This window comes from Diceros bicornis, chromosome 3, assembly GCF_020826845.1.
Source record: "Diceros bicornis minor isolate mBicDic1 chromosome 3, mDicBic1.mat.cur, whole genome shotgun sequence".
Lineage (NCBI taxonomy): Eukaryota > Metazoa > Chordata > Mammalia > Perissodactyla > Rhinocerotidae > Diceros > Diceros bicornis.
The window spans coordinates 88,077,022-88,096,573 of NC_080742.1; the positions used below are offsets into that span (position 1 = coordinate 88,077,022).

At 46.6% G+C, this 19,552-nt stretch overlaps 1 protein-coding gene across 1 annotated transcript in view; it reads right to left on the bottom strand.

Annotated features, from left to right (window-relative positions):
• DENND2A (DENN domain containing 2A) overlaps positions 1 to 18,709 on the bottom strand; it is a 96,439-nt gene extending 77,730 nt beyond the window's left edge. The window contains exon 1 of the mRNA XM_058531413.1: positions 18,662 to 18,709. The gene's annotated coding sequence lies outside the window, so the exon portion shown is untranslated. The remainder of the gene's footprint in view (positions 1 to 18,661) is intronic.
• Between the last annotated feature and the right edge of the window lie 843 nt (positions 18,710 to 19,552).

Here is a 19,552-nt window from a genome sequence, read left to right on the forward strand (position 1 = left end):
TACGAATACCCAGTTACTGACAAAAATATTTTCTTTTAACAACTTGATCGGTATTTTCCTAACCTACACCTGTCGGTCTGTCTGATAAATGAAGCCACTGGGAATCTGTGGCTAGAGCAGCCTGAGTGCAGCCTGGACCACACTTTGTGATGCTCCTGAGGCCAGAGGCAGCTAAAGATTTTTATTGTTCTCACTTTCATAAACCCAGGAAGGATTTTTTCACATCTGCAGAACATTCCTACATATAGAGATGTATTTGGCCACCTTAGTAGGATGGAAAGACATTTTTCACTTGACAATATTTGCAAATCATGCTTTTTCCTTCACTAACTTGCAATGTGGAAATACTTCCATATGTTGCCTTTAGGTTCACCATTTTGTGGAGGTTAAAAAAAGAAAAATTATAATTAGGTGGCCATCTTGCAGATGAGTGCTAAACTACAGTGCGGGTAAGGTTTTAGTGGTGTCAGCCCCCCTGAGTTAATGCTCGATAACTACTCATGTCACCTCTCTGGAACAAGTTAGTATGAGTTTGCCATAAATCATAAAAGTATGAGTTACGAAAGTTATGAAATATGCTAATACTGCCAAAATATGGCTTAAAAATCTCAATTCAGGTCAATGTATTTTCTAAGTAAAAAAATACACTTTCTTTTGTTTCTTTCGTGTATTACAGGTCACCAAACTGGGAGGAGTCAGGTTCTAACTTCTTTCAACTCCCAAATATTTAAATTTGCTCTTCCTTCTCTCTGTTCTGGGCTAGGCCAGAAACCACTTCTTATTTCTAACCTCTACAGAGGTCAATGTCAATGCTCCTATCCTGTTTCTGATGAGGAAGGTGAGGCTCAGGGACGTTAGGGCACTTGTTTTAGTTGTTACAACAACTCATAAGTGATAGAGCCCGGAATGAGAATATGTTTCGAATCCAAGTCAGGTGCTCTTATACAATATCCCTGTGGCCTCATATTACATTCTCTAATCTAGACGAGAACTAGACTCGAACTCAGTATTTTGAGCGTCTGTCTAGTTCAGCTCTTCAAGATCAGCAATGGTTTTACCCTTCTTTTACACCATGCCGAATTTTGTAAACACCTGCTAATTGAGTGAGCTGGGAGGGAAAGCCAAGGTTTTTTTTATGGGTCTCTCTTTTTATGGTTCTGTGATTATATATTTCTATCCTTTGGGAATCTATCCTAAGAAATAATCCTAAATATGGAAAAAATGTATGCATAAATGTTCATAGCTATATTATTTATAATATTGAAAAATTAAAAATAACTCAAATGTCAAGAAATATAATGGCAATGTGTAACTATAATACAGCTATTCAATGGAATTTATACAGCAAATTAAACTATGTTTAAGAAGACTACAATTCTATAGAGACAGAAAGTAGATTAGTGGTTGCCTGGGTCAGGAGTGGGTGGGCATGAGGAATGGGGAGTGACTGCTAATGAGTACGGGGTTTCTCTCTGGGGTGCTGAAAACATTCTAAAATTGGTTGTGGTGATGGTTGCACAACTCTGAATATACTAAAAGCCATTAAACTGTAAACTTTAAATGTTTGAATTGTACTGTATGTGGATTATATCTCAATAAAGCTGTTAATTAAAAAAGTAAATTAAAAAGTCAAGGTAAAAAAAAGACGACTATTATTAAACGGAAAAAAGTGCTCATGTTGTAACATTAGACAAAAGAACCAGGATCCCAAAACTTGTGTCCAATATGAATAAAAAATGTTTAACAAGGGAGGCGGGGAGGAATCTATTCCTATTCAAAATTGTACACATAGGAAAATATGGGAGGAAATGTAACAAAGGATTAATAGTACTTGTCATTAGGTAGGAAACTTCGAATGATTTTTCCCCTTCTCTCTATCTATGTTTTCAGCAAAACAACCCCCAGATTTCCAAATTTTCTATAATAAGTATGTATTATTATTACTATTACAAATAACGGGAAAACGTAAACCCTGCTGTTGCCTGTGGGTGTCTGGGCTGCCCTGTGGCACCCCCAACAGGCCCCGTGGTTGCCTCGAAGCCACAACCACAGCTGCAGGGCACCGGGCTCAGCGGAGCCCATCACTCCACTACTTGTTTGGTTTTGCCACAGTATTTCCTGAACAGAAGGGTAAGTGATACTTTATTCTTATTACTTCCTTTCCCCAGTGACCATCAAGACTTGGATCCTGGTCTTCAGTAACCACTTCCCAGTACAGATGTTTCAATGGGTCCGAAGAGAGATCATATGGGGACCTATGGAAATGGTCACGTAATTCATTCTTCCAACTAATAGTTGTGTCTACTTCACACAGGGAACTGAGTGAAGCCTTGGAGAAATGTAAAATAAATAGATTTATTTGCCCTTCAAGAGTTTTCATTCTCATACAAGAAATAAGATGCACATGACGATACTGTATTATATACTTGAAAGTTGCTAAGAGAGTAAATCTTAAATGTTCTTACCACACACACACAAGTTAACTATGTGAGGTGATGGATATGTTAACTAACCTTATTGTGGTAATCATTTTGCAATGTATACGTATATCAAATCATCACGTTGTATACCTTAAATGTACACAATGTTACATGTCAATTATATCTCAATGAAGCTGGGGAAAAAAGTGCACATGAATGTCTCCAATACAAAACACAATATGACAAGCAAAACAGGTGAAGGCGAGATTCCTCTGTGGATTGGGGCTTGAAGGATGGGCTGAATTTCCTTTGGGGTATAAAAGTGAAGGCATAGATGGTTCCATAATCTCAGGATGACTCAACACTTCAAGAAGCACTAACCACTGAATGAAAAAGCAGCAATGACACTGTAAGGAGATTCCAGCTAACTGACTGGCTGGCTTTTTTTGCAGGGGTCAATCAACACGTGAACCAAGGCAGAATCTGTGAACACAACTTGTGTAGATTTTCTGAAAATTTGTATTGATATGTTACCAGAAGCATAACAACCTTAAATATGTTTTATTTTGAAATAACTTCAAGCTTGCAGAACAACTGCAAGAACAGTATAGAAAACTCTTCTATACCCTTTATCCAAATTTACCAAGATTTAACATCCTCTCTCACCTAAAGATTGTTTTAAAAGGTTCTTTTGGAGGTTCATGGAAAATGAGTGCTATCCAGCCAGCAGAAGACTTCAGTACTCATGAATCTAAAAGAAAACAGAGTCCTACAAAACCAGTTTACTGAGGAAAAAAAAAAAAAGCACATCCAGGTTCAAAAGACAGCTCAACCACCATCCCACCTCCCATCCTCCACCAGGACCTCCCAGAAGGCTGCTGAATACCTCAAAGCCAGATTTCCAAACATGCAAGAAGAGCTAGGAAAACTATGAAAAGTCAAAAAGATGGGGGAGAGAAGTGTGGGGCAACTAGCCCTACCAGATATGAAAACACACTATACAGTCTTTTCTTTTTTTAATAGTTTTATTTATTTATTTATTTATTTTTCCACCAAAGCCCCAGCAGATAGTTGTATGTCATAGTTGCACATCCTTCCAGTTGCTGCATGTGGGATGCGGCCTCAGCATGGCCGGAGAAGCAGTGCATCGGTGCGCGCCCGGGATCCGAACCCAGGCCGCCAGCAGCAGAGCGCACGCACTTAACCGCTAAGCCACGGGGCCAGCCCTATAAAGTGTTGATAATTAAAATAGTGTGGTATGCCACACGAAGAGATAAATAGACCCATGGAACAGAAGAAAAATCTAGACGTAGGCCCAAGTACACATAGAACTTTATGTATGATAAAGGTGGCATCTTACATCACTAGGACAAAGACAGACTTGTTAATAAACGGTGAGGAATAACTGAATAACCCAAAAGTGTTCAAGTGAGATCATACTGCAGATCTAATATGCTTGTAGTCCTGGTGAACTGAGGATGACTTTGGTCTTTCTCAGAGCCAGAAAACCAGCCACAGACAAGAACTAGTTTCACAAGGGGGCTGCAGCCCTAACGGGTTAACAGCAGCTGCTGAAGGATCTGAAAAGTGCTCCTGAAGAGCTCCAACTGCCCTCTCAACCTGCTGGGATCTGAATGGAGTTTCAAAGTCTGATTCTTTTTCTATGGCAGCCCTAGAGCTTGTAACACATTTGTATAGCACCTGATTTCCATATTATACACACATTATAATATACATAAGCCCCCTCCCTACTGCCAATTTCCAGATGTAATTATTGTTATCCTTATCTTGAAGGTGAGAAGATCAAGGGGCAGAGATTTGCCCAGGATCACGGTATTTAACTAGCAGAATAGGGAATCCAATTCTTATCTTTCTACTCCAAATTCTGTATTTCGCCCCTCAAACCTCGTTATCTGCCCTCTCAGTACCTTCAACCAGAACCACCCCAGATAGACACCTCTCACAAGCCTGATGCAAGAATCTGCTACTTGGTGATGCCAGGACCCCTGGGGGCAGTAACCTCAGAGTCTGACCCACAGGGGTCAGGCTCTTTAGGGGGAGCCTGACTTTCTTCTAAGGGCCGCAAGCAGGAAATAGCTTTCATTCATAACCTTTGGGAAGGTCAGGGTAAGGAAATTAACAGTGTTACATCCTATGATCTGTCAGGCGTTCCATTAAGCACTTTACAAGCATAGTCATAGAAATAATGTAACTCCCAAGAGAAATGAAAACACATGTCCACATATATTCTTCTACACTAACATTGAGAGCAGCATTACTCATGATGGTATAAAGTAAAAACAGTCCGAATGCCATCAACTGATGAATAAACAAAATGTGGTATATCCAATGGAATATTATTCAGCCATAAAAGGAATGAAGTACTCATACATGCTACAACATGGGTGAACCTTGAAAACTTTATGCTAAATGAATAAAAGTCAATCACAAAAGTCCACATATTGTATGAGTCCATTTCTATGAAACGTCTAGGACAGGGAAATCTGTAGAGACAGAAAGTAGACTAGTGGTTGCTTAGGGCTGAAGAGAATGGGGGGAAGTTAGGAGGTGATAGCTAAGGGGTACAGGTTTGTTCTTTGATGTGATGAAAATGTTCTAAAATTGACTGGTGATGGTTGCACAACTTTGTGAATATACTAAAAACCCTTAAATTTTAAATGGATCAATTTTTATGGTATGTGAATTACACCTCAATAAAGTTGTTAGCCAAAAAAGGAAAGAGAAGGAAGGGAGGAGAGAAAGAGAGAGAGAGAAGGAGGGAGGGAAGAAGGAGAGGAAGGAAGAGAGAAAAGGAAGGAAGGAAGGAAGGAAGGAAAAGAAAATCTAAGCACCTAGCACCATGTACCAAGTATACAATAGTAAGTCACAATAGCATCACTGAGATTTTAAGACGTGTGTCTAGCCCCAAAGCCCTTGCTCTAGTGTGCTATTGCCTCCTTCACTAGCAATGTCTATGTCAAAGTATTTAGCGAGTGAATCTGAGGAACCAAGATTCTTACGAATACAGTGGTTAGGACAAAAGAACATAAAACGGTTAAAGAAACAACACAAGGAGTAGCTCGGCTGAGCACTAGGCACAGCTTGCCTACCTCACACGAAGGCCCCTTTTCCGCAAACAGCCTCTTCTCTTATCCACGGGCAGCCATATCCCACCCCCAGCCACAGCTGATTGGCTCTAGAGGAGGCCTAACTCAGCTCGGGCCAATCAGATTCTGTCCTAGGAAGTTGCGTCAATCTGTGTGGCCTGAACAAGCAAACATGGCCTTGTGAGGCAGACATTTTCCACCTTGTGGAGCAAGGAGTAGGGAGTGCTGTGCTGTGGGGGAGAATGATGATGCCAGTGGAGAGATGGCTTTGTACTCCCTGGATCCAATTCACTCTTGAGGCCAGTCTGCATTTCTGCCCACGGGTCCCACAAGGTATCTTTACACCTTTGTTTGCTTAAGCAACCAAAAGAATCCCCACTAACACACAGTGTCACATTCAATCTATGGTCAACTACTAGGTTCAACTATTTTCCCAAAGGGAAAAAGGAAAGCTATCCTGTGTGGGTTTTAAACATGAATCTGCATCCACATGGCTGAATCTGAGCAAACTTCAGCTACTAAGGAAACTAAAGCCCTCCTTAGGTTTACCTCCAGCCTGGCACAGGAGGTTGGGTGTGCTCTGATCATTACACTATTGAGGGTCAAGAAGTCCCTTCCCCTCCCTGAGGAGACTCTTCATGACACTGGAGGTGCTGGGAACATCTGAAGTCTTAGTAAGGCCGATGTCATGAGACCTAACCTTTCTAAGGACCTGAACAGCAGATTATAAGCATTACTACAGGAAGATCTGCTGAACTCTTGGATGAAGCTAAACATAACATGGTGTACATCAGAAAGTATACGGTTTCCTTCCTTCCCAATAAAACCCACTGAAAAAACTCTGGCCTTATATTAACGGACCAATGAGAGGTTACTATGGGTAAATGAACAAATAGAAGGCACGTATGCCATCTTCAGTTCTTATTTTGGATCTACAATATCCAAAAAAGATAAGCAGATCTCACATCCCTCCCCCACCTCCCCCCCCCCCCACGCTGGCAGGGACACATTTGAATGAAAAACATTCAGAAGAGGCTGCATAGTCTGAACGCCAGAAGAAGAGCTGAGTTGACAGGAGGAAAAGGATGGGTGAACCCTTTTCCCATCCCTCTATTTATGGGAGTCATTTCCCTTCAGGAAATGCTGAGCCCCTTCTCCCAGGACCCTGTTGGGAATGACGCTTGCACTGGCTGACCCAGCCTTCCACATCCTCCTCCTGGCCTCAGCAGCTCTCCCCTCGTGACCCAGTTGGTCACTGGGAACCCAGCCTGTAAATGATAGTGCTTCTTAGAGGCCCCAGTCTAGTGAGGAAATTCAAAGAGGAAAGAAAAAAAAGATACATAATGAAGCTAGAAAAGCCCCTGGCATGGAGAAGCTCCCAAATATGAACATGGCAAGTGACAAGGAGGAAGTCAGAGCTAGAAATGACAACACTGTGGTCCAGGAGTTTTGTGACTCACCTAACCTGGGTCACCTGGCTGGGTGGTGGCACAAGCAGGAGCAGGACCCAAGGTTCCTGTCGCCCCATCTAGGGCTCATTCTCCTCCTCCATACTCCTTTCCCTTCCCCGGGTGACTCATGTTTCTATGGAGAAGCTGTCCCGTGAGAGCCAGGGTCTACTAGGTATGTTTTCTCAATGACATGGTTATTTTTCTTTTCTTTTTTTTTAGTCAGCTGAGAAGCCCACCTCTTTAGAAACCCAAAGAGATTTCTGGGGTTAGTGTTCTTTTGTCTTTTTTAAGGAATGAGAAATGTTCTTTGTTATTAGGATGTTGAGAGATTTTTTTTTTCAATAACAAAAAACAAAAACATTTGCCCCACAGCTACCAGATGATATTAGCCACTGGCTCCTACTGAATGCTTTTTCTTCTTTTCTTTTATAAAAAAATAAATATAGTGTTCAGAGCTTCTCTGCCCTATAGCAGAGAGGAAAAGAGACTTAGTGTTACCAAGTCAAAGGAAATGAACTGGAGACCTCGGATAGAGAATCAAAAAAGACAGAGACTGAAAACAAAAGAAACAGGGAGAAAATGGTACTTAAACAATCAGAGCCACAGAGAAGGAGAGATCCACCAAAAAGCCCACCAAGACACAGACTGAGCAGGGGGGCAATGTCAGCTCACGTCCAGATGCCTCTCCATTTGATGCCGCATCCTGGGATGAACTTTTTTTGCAGGTGGAATGTATAGAAATGAAATACTATGTCCAAGTGCATATCGTGGGCAAGAGAATAGCTAAAATGTCCTATTGGCAAATAAGCCTGGGCTTCAGTGAATTAGAATTTTTCCACCTGCACACGTCTATTCATACTTTTTACTCAGTTATCATCCTACCTTTTCCTTGTTATTATATTGCCACGCATCCCCCCAAATCTAGCTTAAATTCCAACTTTTCCATAAAACCTACCCTAGCCACTCCAAACTGAAGTTCTTCTCCCCTCCTCGGAATTTCTAGGGCAATTAAACTTATCTACACTTTATAATCTAAATGTGCATAACCTCATGTTATTTCTTCCACGATTGGCTTTGTTATTTATATATTTTTTATTCAAGATTTCACATATTTATGCTTGACACTTCGAATTAAATTGCAATAATGAATGAATGGCTAACATTTATTGAGCACTTACTATTCTCTAGGCAAGATTCTGCATGGATTGTTTCACTGAATCCTCACACCAGCCCTTCTGCTGCCTCCCCTTTACAGATGCAGAAACCAAGGCCTGGAGGGATTAACTTTCCCAAGGCCACAGGGATGCTGAAGGAATCCAGGCTGTCAGACCCAAGAGTCCAGTGCCTAACGCCCACCGGGTACAGGCCTTCCCCTCCTGGGTACAGAGTAGCTACTCAGTACGTTGTTATGAGGCAGCACTCAGGCTGCCATTTTGTGACTTGGTCTTCCTTCTGAAGGCTTTCCTGATGTTCATTTTAACCAGACCTCACTGAACAGTAATACCGAGGAGTGGAAGAAGGCCCCTTGTGTGATGTCCTGGCCTCTGAGCACCTGGAGAGCCCCAGGCCCGTGCCTCCCAGGGCTGGATGTCCACACCACGCCAGAAGTAGCCCCTTGAAGGGAATGCACCTGAAGGCCGAGTTCTGTCTGCTTCCTGAAGTCTCTGGCTCCAGCTGTGCTGCCCCAAACTCCTTGCTTTCCCACCTCCTCTCTCCTCTCGCCTTCCTGCCCTCCTCTTCCTTTCCTCCCCCTCAGACCCTTTCCCACCCTCTTTTGCTGGCTTCTGTTCTCTTTCTTTCCATGAGCAGCGAGTTTCCAGCCTGGCTCCCGGCCAGCACATTTGGACAAAAGGCAGCAATCTTAGAGGGAGACGTCATCTCCCATCCCCTTTCCCGGGACCAGCACCGTGGCTCCCTGAGCCCGGAGAGACAGAAGGGGGCTGAGGCCGCTCCGCCCTGCCCCCAGTTCTGGGAAAGGGCTTGACAGAGGGCATCTTGTGGGGGTTAAAAACAAACGGTTTGAGGGCCAGCCTGGTGGCGTAGCGGTTAAGTTTGTGTGCTCCGCCGCTTTGGTGGCCCGGGGTTTGCGGGTTCGGATCCTCGGCACAGACTGATGCACCACTTCAAGCCATGCTGTGGCGGCTCCCCATATAAAGTAGAGGAAGATGGGCACGGATGTTAGCCCAAGGCCAATCTTCCTCAGCAAAAAGAAGAGGATTGGCAATGGATATTAGCTCAGGGCTGATCCTCCTCACACACACACACACACACAAAAAGCAAAGGGTTTGGAAGCAGACAGACTCAGGAACTCAGGTTCCAGCTCTGCCACCTGAGAGCTGGGAGACCTTGGGCAAGCTCCCTTTCTCAGCCTTAGTCTCTCTGTCAAGTGGTGGCGGTAGTAGCACCTACTTAGAAAGGTGGCGGTAAGGGCTGCATGAGATGGCACCTGTAAAGCATTCAGCACAGGGCATGCCCTGTAAAAAGCCCTCAACACATGTCTTCTGTCATTATAAGGTGAACTTAACTCTGCCAAATAATCCTGATGTGAGTAATAACACAGGACCTTGTTTTAATAATAATAATACCACCTCCTCAACTCATCTCCAGGGCTGCTAACCCAGCCTCAATTGTTTGCAAGTGTGGTAAAGCTGTAAAACACTCTCAAGCATGAACTGCTATTACAATGTAATCCGTAAAGACCGGTTTTGGAATTGGAAGGGGAGCTGACCCCCTGCCATTCTCAGTAGAAGCCGGGTAGTACCAGTGCTCAGCCTCAATGCCCACCCTGATCAGCGCAGCCTGCTCATCCTACCTTCCCTCCTCTCCCACCCTGTTTCCTGGCTCCTTATAAACTGAGGCCCTGTTTCTGTTTGTTTACTATCTGTGCCTGGTGTTTTATACTCAGAAGTTGCGCAATGCCTAGGAATGCATTCATTTTTATTTAGCTAATTTCTGAGATATGGGAAATGGTCTTTCCCTTCTGATTTTATTTAGCTAATCTGAGCCAGCATGATGGATTTGAAATGAATCAATAGGACTAATCAACGAGCTGAACACAGTACTCTGTGTGAGGTGCTGTTGGGAAATACACAAATATTTGGTCCCTGCCCTAGAGCTAGGGATAAAAGATATAAACCAATCAACCAAAGGGCAATAAAAGCTGCAATTATTCCAGACACAAAGACCAGATCAGTCCAGGGAATGCCTGACACATGTTTAACAAAAGTCACAATAGGAGATTGGCTTAAGGACTAACTTTGAACTACAGTGGTAAGTGTTGTGAAACAAATATAAACCGGAGGAATTTAGAGATGGGCAATGAAAGTCAGAGGAGTCATGGACTGCTTCAAAGAAGAGGTCAAATCTGGTGGCCCTTAAAGACTAGGTTGGGTTCGACAGTTGGGAAAGGAGAGGGTCGAAGGCGAGGCAAGAGTATGAAGAAAGGGAGAAAGTGTACTGCCCGGGACAAGACTGACCGGGGTAGGGGGGGCTGGAGCACTGGGATGTGTGATGGGGAATTATGGAGAAGAGGATTGGCAGACTACACGTGGGGATGTTCTGAAAGTAAGAAAGAAGAGTTAAGGTTTGCAACCCTAGGAAAATAGAGAGGATACATACTGAAGATATGTGCTCTTCTGGACATGATAAGGTTAAAATGGTACGTTCAAGAGGAAACACGTGCAGCAGGCAGTCAGAGGGGCAGATCTAAGGGTCTGGTGAAAGAACAACCCTGAAGGTGTACATCTGGGAGGGAGCCGACAAGCACGAATGAGCTCTCTGAGGGAGAAAGAAGAAAAAGACGAGAGTGAAGAACTGAGGCGTGGGGTGGGGGGTGCTCTTATATCGCCCTTGTTTCTCAACTCTTGACTCCGTTTCTTTTTATGTTTCTTTATCTGGGCTTTCCAATCAGGAAGATCGATGGCAGAACACGTGCATTGGGCTTCTTTTTATTCCTCTACAATGTCTAGCCCAGATCTTGGTCTCTTGTGGGTGCAGCATAAATGCTTGTTGAATGAGAAGAAGAAAAAGAATCAGTGATTTCTTTCTCGAAAGACATTTAGGACAACCAAAACAGTATGGTGTCTCAGGTAAAGAGACAATATTCAAAATATGTAACAAAGGTGTGGCATGGACACCAGCCAATCAGAATGGCCTTATTGTTAACCATTTAATGGCTGGATGGGTGGGGGGTCTAGGGGGGTCCCAGGAATGTGGGACACCAGGGGGCTCAGGGCAGCAACTGTTTACCAACCAGTACAGAAGCATTTCGGCATTTTGACAAGTGGCACAGATATGTCAGTGCACACCAGTTTTACATCAACCTTGACCTGGGTCAGGCGTGTCAGGTACATTAGGGAGCTCAAGAACAACGAGAAGAATGAGCTTTTTACTCTCGATGGGAGCATCGAGAGTAACGTGGGATGAGGTCTCAACAGATGGTTGGGGAAGGAAGCCAGCTTTCATGGACGTGGGAAGGAGCTTGTGGACCTGCCCCAGGGGCTCTTCCAGTTGCTGTCTCCTCATCCTGAAAGCAGCCTTCTCCTTTTCTCTTCCTCCAGTCAACTGGCAGCCTGAACCTGGGGCTGTGTGTGTACCTAGAAGCAGCCTCTTTGACCTTTTCCACATCTCTCTCCTTTCTGTCCCAGGCCAGGGACCTTAGCTGTCCTGTGTTCAGGTGAAAGGAGAGCCTAGAATAAGAGCCTCTCTCTGCACTGTCTCTGCAGTGCTGGATTCTCCAAATCCCATTGTTTTGGGAAGCATCAAGGATCTCTCTCCTCTCTGATGTTTTTCCACCCCATTAGCCGCATCAGTTCAGCTGGAGGGTAAACAGAGAGCACTGGGCCCTGTTTGATGTCCTGGGAGCTTGCGTATGTTTGTTGATTGTCACAAACAGACGATGAAATGGACCAGATGTGAAGGATGACAGTTGCCACAAAATGCCAAGCAGTTATACTTGGGGTTGGATGACCACACACTTCATTCCAAATGAACAAATCTCACCTGCAGCTCAGAGTATTAAGTAGAGAAGCCCCCTGAGCCCCCAGGGAGCTGGGGACATTACCTTGGCAGAAGCCAGGAGCCCAGAGCACCAGCCAGCTGCTGTGGGAAGCTCCTTTGTGTCTTCCCAGCCACCACTTTGACCAATTGTGTGGCTGAGAAACTGGTCCCACTCCAGCTGCAGGGGATGAAAGTTCCACATCTCAGGCTGCCCCATCTCTCCTGTCTAGTGACCACAGTGCCCTGTGGCTTCTTCCCCCCAGCTAACTTCTCCCCTGACCGTGTGAGGTCAGTGTTAATCCTGATTTGCTTCATGGTCCCATACAAATGCCTCTGCCTGGTCATCTGGGGAGGTTGAGCCTGCCTTTCCCAGGGACGTGAGAAGCACAAATAAAATTATAGAAGTGTCCTGCTTTCATGATCCCCATTTGCTGGGAAAAGGCAGTCAGTTATTATTTTTTCCATGGTGCCCTGTGGGGGGCAGGGATGGTAGTACTCATCTCCTCTGACTCATTTAGTGGGAACAAGAAGTCCATATGAAGCAGGGGGTTATCCACCTGACCCCCTCCCCTTCCCTGGGCTTGGGCGTCTACTCTAGGGGAGCTAAGAAAGGCTGGGGGGCAGAGAGATGGTACAAAATCATGTCTGCCTGTGTCAGTGCAGCTGGACCAGCAGGGAGAATGGATGGACGTGTCCAACGGACATGAGTAGCAGTTTGCAGGGATAGTCCCAGGGGAAGCCTGTTGTACATCAGTTAATGAATTCTCTCTTCTTCCCTTTTCACTTCCCAAGTGTCCCAGTTTGTATATATGGTTACCCTGTCCATTACCCACAGTGGATTTGCAGAGAACTCAGTGCTCAATCAAATTCAACCCTTATGCCATCTTCTCTTCTGAGAAGCAAGGAAGTATGAAGGAGAAAGAGGGAGGCGCTTTGAATTATTTACTGGGTTGGCTCTTGTGTAACCCACCCCACCCATTCCAGGTTTCAGCCTGCACAGTATGTGGTGTCCTGGTTATGTGGGATCAAGGTTACGGGAACACGAAACCAACAGCAAGAGATAATTGGGACAATTTGTTGGATGACAATCTATAAAACATAAAAAATTCCTTAGAAACTGTAATTTTAATGTTGCCTTTTTTAATTTAACAAAACTCAAAATAGTAGATTGCCTCTATGAATGTACTGCATTATGAATTTTAATTTTCATATTAACTTATATAGAAACTAATAGTAAATTCAGTGGGGACACTTGGGTTAAGGGAGATAGAGGTAATATACTTTACAATTTTTTAAAGACTGAGTATCTCATTTTTAAAATACCCATCACTGGGGGCCGGCCTGGTGGCATAGTGGTTAAGTTCGCGTGCTCCACTTTGGCAGCACGGGGTTCGCAGGTTTCGATCCCAGGCACGGACCTACACACCGCTCATCAAGCCATGCTGTGGCAGCGTCTCATATACAAAATGGAGGAAGATGGGTACAGATGTTAGCTCAGGGCTAATCTTCCTTAGCAAAAAGAGGGAGATTGGCAACAGATGTTAGCTCAGGACCAGTCTTCCTGACCAAAAAAAAAAATAATAATAAATAAATAAATAAATACCCATCACTGGGCACAAATATATTCAAGATGCATTTGGCTTGGAAATCTCTTTTAATCTAGCAATTCCACTTCTAGGAATTTATCATATAGAAATACTGCAACAAGCGCTGAAGAGTGTTTGTAGTGACTAAACTCAGAAACAACCAATTGCTCATAAATAGATCATTTGTTAAACAAAGGAAGTCAATCCATACAAAGGGACACAAGGCAGCTATGTAGAAGGAGAGAACTATATATGTCCCACATGGAATTATTCTCACAAAGTACTGTTCCATTATGATAGCATGCTTCCATTTTTGTCACAAACAAACATAGTATATTACATGCAAAGAAAAAAATGTCTAGGAGGATTTGGTATATCTGCCACACAGTGATCGCCTCTGAGAAGGGAGACAGTATGGGATAAACTTTCATTTTTCATTGTATTCTTTTTATGTACTGCTTAAATGTTTTATAACTACCATAATTTTCATAGTTTACGTATAAATATATGTACATATATAAAAGCATGTATATAAAAGTAATCTTACAATTTTAAAGTATACTTTTTAAGAAAACAAAACAACAAGAGGAAATGCATGTGACACTCTGCTTGAACTGGTCTGCCGAGCCCTCCTGATAAGACACACAGCCCATGGAAGGCCTGGGTACCATGGGAAGAACGGTCACGTTCACGGCTTCCTGTCCTGACCCCCTCTCAGGCTCTATCCTGCTCTCATTTCCTTCTGAAGGAGAGCATGGAACCTCTGGGTTCCCCACCACCGAGGGGAGCTAACCTCTTCCCTAAGCTTGCTGCAAGGCTGACTTGCCCCTTCCTTCCTAAGGCCAGGGGGAGAACCCCTAACTCGCTTTTTGGTAGTTCAGCCAGTGGGAAAAGGGGGTCTTGGGCTCACCTCTCTTTCAGCCAACTGCAGGCCAAGGATGATCATGTCAAAGAGAAGCCAAAGAGAAAGCAATTTGGGGCTTCAGCTGGCAAAGGGCTTAACTTCTAGGCAAAATGACAGTCAGAATAAATTTTTGCCCAAATCAGACAACGATTCTAACACGAGGGTAAAAGATGGTCTGACTCTGGCTTCCCAACATACTGCTTTTGAACATCAAATGTAGAGAACCGAGTCAATCACTTGCCTCCTATAATCAAAGGGGCTGACCTGCCTGTCCGTCCTCTGTTGGGTAGCCAGTGCTGGGGATTCAGAGAGAGCCTAGGAACCTGTGGGGGCTGTCTGGTTCTGGCGGAGGAAGAAGGGTCCAGGCCTGGACCCAGGAGACTTTGAGGGACACAAGGCAACACAAGGGTCAGACTTGGTCACTCGGGAGTACCTGTGAGACATTCTATGAGCCCTCGGGGAGCAGAAAAGAAGAGGCTGGGGTTCCAGAGATAGTGGGAGAGGCTGTCAACTTTGCCCATAGCCAAAGAAGCAACTGCCTACAAGGTATATTTGAGGCTTGCTGGGGAAGCCATTGAGCCTCAAACTATCTCCCCTATTATCCTGTCAGAATTGCTGAAATTCAACCCTTAGAGACTCATTCCTTTTGATCGAGACTTTATACATATTAAATTGCAAACTAATTCTCCCGGCTTCTTTCCAATCTAGAAGACGTGGATCGGAGACCAAATATACTTGAATATCAGGAGGGAAGCAGAAAGAACCCAGAGCTCAGAGGCTCAGCACTCAAGAGAGATAGACCTATGTGGGTTCCAGGCAGAAAGAGAAAGGTACCGAAGATTTTCACTTCTGGCTAACATGCAGCACTGCACACAATAGGATTAGACTGGACAGATCGAACTGCAGAAGACTCCTAATTATGCTTTTAGAATTTCTGCTCAAAAAAATGCTTCACGTGTGTGCACGCACACACACACACGTACGTTTCACATAAATGTGTTTGTTACCAGCCTCCTCATCTGTGTCTGTTCTAGATGGCTTTAGATCTTGATGTTGAAGGCTGATTACCTAGTTGATTTCATTACCAGCAATGGGCTTCCTAACTTTAAATTCTACAGGGTCCTTGCTTTTGGAATCCGAGGTTTCTGTGGGTGATTGTTAAAGCAGCCACTCAACCTCGGCTGTACCTTCAAATCACCTGGGACCTTTAAATAATACTGATGTTCAGGGCCCACTCTCAGAGATTTTGATTTAATTGGTGGAGGGTAGGGCCCAGACATCAGTTGTTTAAAAAAATGCACCCCCCCCCGAGGGCATTTAAATGTATATTGTAATGTGCATCCCTAGTTAAAAACGTTAAGAAATATGATGAGGAGGGAGCAGAATCTCACACCTACTCAATTTAAAATTTAAGACCTCTATAGTTGGCAAGAAATGTTCAAACTGTAGAGGACACATCAGCAATGCACTGACATAGATTCTGCGGATTCTGTCTCTTCTGCAGAAACCAAAGGGAAGGGCCTGGCTGGAGTCTGCAGAAACTTCCAGCTCTCAGCTCGCACTCCCTGTTCCTCTGCAGCATTCCTTGTGTTGCAGCAACAAGATTCCCACCCTCCCTGGCCTCACTCTCTGGTCTCCTGAGTCCCACCCTCTCCCCATCCCCTAGAAGTAGGCTTACACATCAGGTCTGAGGGCAGAAAGACCTAGACCACTCAGGGAGGTGGACTCGCCCATCGGACGGAACGTCAAATGCTGTTCCCACTCTCCCTCATTCCCTTTGGTCAGGATTTCTGGTGGCTGACCCTCCCAACACACTCTGCCCTACCTGGCCTCTTCTCTGGACCACAGTCTGAGCCCACCCACCTAGCGGCCATACTAGGATTGCCTGTGTGCCCTTCATGGTTGGGCACCCCGGGTGCTTTGCTCTCTACGTTCATCTAAGTAGGTGTCACCTCTTCCTACACTTGAGGGACCATGGGCTTCTCCACAGAGGACTCTCCTGGCCCTAGTTGCCCTGTGCCACAACTGCCCAGAAACCTGAGCTGACACTCAACCTCCCACAGAAATGCAATATATTCCCAAGTCATAATGGCAAGACGGTATAGGAAGACAGTCATGTGGAATTTTATCTTCCCATCTTTGGTACAACCAACAATGAAGATTTTTTCCTATGTCACTCTTTAGTCTTTACATAAAGTTCCACATGACAAATTCCCAGTTGCATTCAATTCCAGGAAAAATTTTGTTCTGAAAATTAATTTGTATGCTTTCTGTTGTCCAAAATCCAAAGCCATGCAATCCAGTGTATTTTTGTTTGTCTCTAAGCTGCCAGAAAATTGAGAGCCAAACTCATTGTCCAAGTGTTGAAATCTGCTAAATTCAGGCCATTCAAAATATCCATTCCTTTTGCTTTGCTTTGTTTTCTCCTGAGCTTTTCTGCACATAGTTTTGGTCTAAGTTATCTCGCCCTGTGTCCAAGCCTGTTACCAGGTCTTACCTCTTTATCTCTTGGACCTTCGCATCTCCCCTCACCACTGCCATCATCCTGCACGTCAGTCATCCTGGCCCAGGTACTGCCAGGCTTTGGTCTCATCTCCTCCAGGCCTCCACCCAACAACCAGGGCGAGCTTTCTAAGATACCAAGCTGATCCCATCACTCCTGCCTCAGTGAGCTCCTGATTCCCTCTGGGGGCCCACTACCACCAAGATTTTCCCCGCACTTGCCTGTCCCCTCCCTCTCTCGTGGTGACTTTGCACACGCTGTTCCCTCTGCCTGAAACAACCTTCCCTGCTTTGTTTTCTTGGTGAAGAGGTTCCAGGGCTCAGCCCCGGCACTGTGTACTCTGTGGGCCTCCCCTGAGTTGGTGGCCCTACTCTGGGTTCCCAGCATGCAGCACTCCCAGCCTGGCCAGACCAGAACTGGTTTTAATGTTTTGTTTGACTACCCAACTAGGATCAGAAGGAAGGGAGAAACCTTATTCATCACTGTGGCCCTAATGCCTAGCACATAGAGCTGTGAGTGATGCATATAAGACACAGGCGGGGTTCAAATCTTCCCCAATAAAAGGACTGGAGGCCAGCTTCTCCGCCAGCCTTTTCACTACCCTCCTCAAAAACAGTCACTGTTTGCCCTTGACTTCTCACAGAATTCTGTTCTATCCTAAGCCGCCCGCTCCAAGACTCTCTACTCAGCTACTTTGGTGTGTTTGACATTTGATGATGCAAGCAGAAAGGATTTTGTTCTTTTGTTTGTAGTAAAACATCCGAGGGTCTAAGAGTGTAATAACAAAATTACTGTAGAGTGCCTATGATAACCCTATTCCCCCGGGGCCATGATTACCCGGTGTCTTTGGAGCATTAGAAGAGTCCCGTACCTTAACCACTTCTCAACACCGGCCGGGTGTCCGCCTGCGTCCGCGGCACCAGCTGCTTAAAGCAGAGTCCAGGCACTTGCCTCGCCCCAGAATCTGCCCCTGGAGGGCGGCGCCCAGCTTCTCCACCCGGTCCCCTCAAGGACAGGGTTCCACCGCTGAGGTCTGGCTCTCCTCAGTGGTTTGAACCCAGTTCTCTGCGACCCTCCTAAATTTCATTATATCCTGTGTTGTTGACAGACTCCCCCCGGGCTCCATCTGCTCCCAAGTCCATCCTTAGCAGAAAAGTGGGAGAAATAAGGTCATTCAAGCATCTTTATCTTCCTGCTTTTCCAAGACTGCAAATTCTGACCACAGTGAGGTCTAGCTGCTGAGCCCTTCTCGATTCGTTCTCCACACACACACACACACACACACACACACACACACACTCACTCACTCACTCACATTCACGCCCCCTAGGACCCAGCGCGCGCAGGGCGGGGGTCTGTCCGGTTTCTGCAGGTTTCCGAGGCGCGGGACGACGGCTTCCCCGGCTGGGCCCTGGAAGTCATCCCGAGCCCCCGGAAGGAAGTCTGGACAGCACTTTGCTCAAGTCCCGCAGGTCCCCCGCTTCGGTCAAGTCCCGCAGGTCCCGAGAAGCGGCTCGGTCCCCACGTCTGAGGACGGGTCTTCAGTCTGCAAGAGCCACGTCCCTGCTCCTGGTCGGGGCAGCTCCAGCCGTCTCCTCCCTTCCCCCCGGCGCGGCCCCTCCACGGTCCCCCCTGGCGCGTCCCTCCCGCCGGCCCCCCGGCGTCCCCTCTATGTCCCCGGCCCGGCCCTACCTCCCGGCGGGCCGCGGCTCCGCGGGCTCCGAGGCGCAGCTCGGGGGCGCCCGGGCGGGCGGGGGCGGCGGGCGGCGGGGGCCCGGGGCGCCATGGCCCGCAGCCCTCCGCCCTGGTGTCGGCCGGGCCTCTCCCGGCTGCCGGCGAGCCGCGCGCGCTCCCTCGCGTCCCCGCCGCCCGGCCGCCGCAGACGGCGAGTGCAGGGCGCGCTGGGCCGGCTGCCCCTGCCTCTCCCCCGGCGGCGCGGCGGCTCTCTGCCGGGCCGCGCGCCCCGCCGCCCCCCGCCCGCCGCCGCTCCAGTGAGCTCATCCGCAGCTGGCGGGCGCCCGGCCCGTTGCCACGGCAACGCCTCTCCCAGGGCCGCGCGGACTCGAGCAGCTCCCGTAAACAGGACCTTCTGCCGGACTCTTCCCCTCGCCTTTTTTGGGGGGTGGGGATGTGACGCCTTAACCCTTTCTGTGCTGGAGACCACCGCGTGGCATTGGAGACCACCGCGTGGCATTCTCCGTCTCCACCGGATTGATTCGCGGGATGCGCTCAGCCCGGGCTGAGACCTTGAGACAGAGGCAACGGAAGTGGCGGCGACATTCCCTGCTCCCAGTTCACTCCAGTCATTTAATGCATTTGGGGGCATCTACTACGGGTCAGGCTCGGGGCTGGGGCTGGACCCCCTAGTGACCTTGTCCCTTGCCGCTTGCAGTCTGGCTGGGGCACTGCAGCCACGAGACAGGCCATGAAAGTGACCAGGGCCGGGAAGGGGCCCAGGGGCCCTGCGCGCGGAGCACTGGGCCTCCCAAACCGGGCGCGGAGGGGATGCTGAAAGAGCTTCCCAGGGGAGAAATGACTTTATAGTGCCCGCTGCCCCCGCTCGCATAGGACAAACAATCAAGG